Source organism: Aulonocara stuartgranti (genome assembly GCF_965226115.1).
Source record: "Aulonocara stuartgranti genome assembly, chromosome: 2".
Lineage (NCBI taxonomy): Eukaryota > Metazoa > Chordata > Actinopteri > Cichliformes > Cichlidae > Aulonocara > Aulonocara stuartgranti.
This window is the reverse complement of record NC_138940.1, coordinates 7778808-7783259: the sequence shown is the minus strand read 5'-3', so window position 1 is coordinate 7783259 and position 4452 is coordinate 7778808.

Genomic DNA, 4452 nt, shown 5'->3' with positions numbered 1-4452 from the left:
TTACCAAGTCTGTACAGCGCTAGTAAACTAAACACTGCTGACGTGAGAAAGGGGAATATATATATATATATATATATATATATATATATATATATATATATATATATATATATGTATATATATATATAAACTGTTAACTATGATAATGACCAAATAAGAAAGACGAATAAACTATTGAAAAACTACCATAACTCTGTGCCCACCTAGCCCCAACTCTGGGTTTTTACCATGCAGCTGACAGGGGAAAAAAAGCAGCATGATTAATAGGAAAAGTTACCTGAACCTACCCACTCACTTTAAGCAGCATAAATTAACCAGCAGTAGAAGGATGTCATCACAAGCCACTGGTAAAGCGACATTGCACATCTTCACAGCAAACGTCGATCCAGCTTTTTACAAGTCTATTATGGAGCACTACTTTAGAACTGCACTCTGGATGCTTTTTCTCATTGGGTGTTTTCAAGCAGCACCCACCTCCAATATCATGGACGAGATCAACTTTAGAGGACTACGTAAGAATGTCAAATTTGAGGTAAGTTAAAATTGGAAAGTGTTTGTTACATAAGCTATGTGCAAAAGGGAACCAGGACAAAATGCTGTTTTTTTAATATTAATGACTTTCAAAGTAATATTCTCTTTTTTTCCTTTTTTGTAGGGAAATATGATTTTCAAGTTTCCCAAAGATGTGTCGGTAAGGGATCATTTCAGCTTTGGTTCATTTTTTTTTTTTTATTCATGTTAATGCAGCTTTTATGAACTGTAGCAACACATCTTTTGCTTAAGACCTTGAGAAATCATTCTTCGTCTGGAAGACTGTCCTCTCATTTTCACCCTTTATTCTCAGACCTATAGGCAGCTATTGGGGGTAGACGCTTGTCTTGAAATGGCTAAAATTAAAATTTGATTCTTGAGCAATATTAATCTGTGATGGATTTTCAGTTACACTAGGACTGGTAAATGACAAGAGCTTATATCCAGCTATCCACGATCCTAACAACTGCTCTGTCTTCATCAGGATCCCTGCCTTGGTGAAGCTGTAAGCACCATCATGAAAAAACTGGAGCTTGCGAGAGAGCATGCCACCAGTGGGATATGGCAATTAAACATGACCCTCAACACTTTGGACCATGCCAATACTACCTTACCACATGTAAGTATTAAAAGTTTTGACTTATCAACTTACGTTATTAGATTTAAGTAACTTAAAAACAATGTTAATCTGTGCTTCTCTCCTCACATACAGAATAATTCTTCAGACTGTAAGACGCAAGAAGAGAGATCTCTTAACTTTGCAGACTTTCTAGAAGAACTTAAAACCATCATTGCCCGCATCAACTCCAAATGAGCACAGAACCTACAGAGTTCCTGTAGATGTGCTTTATCTTTATTATTTAAAAAATGCTCTGCACTAAAATGTGATGTAGTCTCAAACAATTCAAAGACACTGTAAGAGGTTCCTAAAAACTGTAATATTTATTCTATTTATATAATGCAACTATTTATTCTACAAATGTCCTGTACTTGTACTTTATCCTTATTATTTAAAAATGTGCTGCACTAAAATGTGATGTAGTCTCAAACAATTCAAAAACACTGTAAGAAGTTCTCAAATTTTTTAAATATTTATTCTATTTATATAATGCAACTATTTATCTATTTTGTGTGATATACTGGGATATTTATAATTAGAGCTATTTGTATCTATTAGATCTGTTTTGTTTTATTTTATAACTTTGATATATTGTATTATTAATTTAGATTAGTTGGTTACTGTTCTTGGTGTCTTTGAGCAACTGTGACCATGTAATTTCCTGAGGGATTAATAAAGTATTCTGATTCTCTGATATTTATGATATTTTATTTTCTAACAAAATAACAGTGACATAACAATGTGATGAATGCCATGCAAAATGACAGACATACAAGGCTTTGATAGAGGACGTGACAGCTAGACCACTGTCATTTACTGGAACTTTCGCCAGTGTGCCCCATTTAGAATGCCAGCATCAGAAAGATTGGGAAGCAAAACCGTTCCCATCCAAGTAACCATATCAGGGGTGTAAGTGAACAGTCCACATAGCTTCGATTTGCTGGAGTTATTGTGAGTGCCAAACCCAGTGGTGAGCAGAGCACATGCAGTGTTCCTATCTGAACATCTATGTAAAATGGACAAAAAAACCCTGTTTTTATCTGAGAGGGTCCAGCCCTGCTGAGATATCTAATAAGAAGAGACATAAAAGCCACTGTAAAACAAAGTACTATTACTTTGACACTATTAAAGATATTAAATGTTATGATATTTCCGCTCAGCATTCAATACCATCATCCCCCAACAGCTGACCAGCGAGCTGGACCTGCTCGGACTCAACACCTCCACCTGCAACTGGATTCAGGACCTCCTCACTGAAAGACCCCAGACAGTACAGGTTGGAAAATCAAAGATCCAGCATCATCACACTGAGCACAGGTGACCCCCCTCGGGGATGTGTGCCGAGTCCGCTACTGACCCACGACTACACCTCCAGCTCCAACACAAACCACATTTTCAAGTTAGCAGATGCCACCACAGTAGAAAGAGTGAAAGACACAGATTCCTCTTGTTCACATGACAGAGGACCTGTCCTGGACCAGTAACAACCTCAGCAGTGCATACACTTCCTGAGACAACTAATAAAGAACGTGCGCCTCCCCAAACCCATCCTTAACACCTTTTACAGAGGCACCTTAGAAAGCGTCGTAACCAGCTGTATCACAGTCTGGTATGGAAACTGCCACGCATCAGACCCCAGAGCCCTCCAGAGGACTGTGCCGATCGCTGAGCGGATCATTAGCACCTCTCTACCCAGACTACAGGACATTTACAACTCATGCTGCATTTGTAAAGCCACCAGTATCAAGGCTGAACCGCATCACCCCTCCCACCAACTGTCTACTCCTCTACCATTTGGAAGACAACTCTGCAGCATCAGGAGCAAGTAAGCGAGATTGTGCAACAGTTTTTGCCTCCAAGCAATCCTGAACACCATGCTGCCCTCTTCAACACTGGACTCACTTCTCAACACACTTCTTTGGACTACATAACACTCTCGTCTCACTTACAATACTTGCACTATTACGTATTGCACTGTTGCACTCTGTGTACTAGGGCTGGGCGATATATCGAGTTTTTAAATATATCGATATATTTTTATACGAGATATGAGATGTGACAATATCGTTTACATCGATATAGTCTATGTTACGTTATAATTATACTTGTGGAGCCACAAGTTTACCTCTCTTTCGCCCACTTTTGCCTCGCCTCTCTCCTTCACTGAACACTACTCCCCCTCCCCCATCACTTCACCTGCAGGCAACGACAAGATGGACCCGGCAGCTATCAAAGAGGAGCTGGTCGGTAAAAAGAAAACATTTGGGGATTATTATTTTAGTGTTAGTGCGGTTAGCTCGTTAACGCGTTGACACTGTCCAGCCCCACGAATGGGACAATCCGCGGTAACTCGTTAACGGAGATTTACCGCGTTAATGCAGCTATGGCATTAACGTCATTTTAATGAGATTAATGCTGACAGCACTAACTATTATTACTATTATTTGGCGTGTCAGATGAGCAACAGAATAATGTATTCTGTAGAGAATCTCGACTAAAGGTTGGCGCATTAGTAGTATTTTCCCCATTTACAACAGTGCCATGAAGTGCAAAATGAAGAGTGTGTGAAACTTTGGGCTGTATCCCAGACCGCGAAGTCTCCCAGCCTCCTGCCCCGAAACAAGCCACCTTACAAAACTCATATGCCGTATCTTTCAGACTGCAAGCTTACACTAAAATCCTTTCATTTTCTCAAAAATTGACAGTGCGCCTTATGTTTGAATTCTGGTTGTGCTTACTGACCGCAAACCGATTTCATGTGATACACACGGCGCTCAGCAATCTGTCAAAAAATGTTTTAGTACGACTTTGGTAAGCTCCGAAGCCGCACCGCTTGATGGATTGTTGGAGCATTACGGCTACCGTAGTCAGGAGCCTCACGGAGTAATGCATACTGTGCTTCAACGTAATATTACCGTATTGTGTGTGTATAAGGACCACAAATGGCACCTGTAAGAGACATGGTTACGGAGCGGATTTCAAACTCCAGGCTGTTAGTCACACAGAACTTGGGAACAGAGCAGCTGCAAAATCTGTGTCGTTGTTATTATGCTCAGCGTCTTTATATTTTACATTTTGACTGTGAGCTTTTTGTTATGCACAAAACCAACATTGTTTTGTTTTATTTATGGAGCATTATTATTTAATAAATGCTGATAATTTATTTCTGAGTAATTTTTTCATGTATATCTATGTTAATAACAGTGCCTGTGTGAGATTTGGGACACAGCTTTGACTAAGAACTCTCTTTTTGTTCTTACTTTATGGCTTTAAAAAAATATCGAGATATATATCGTATATCG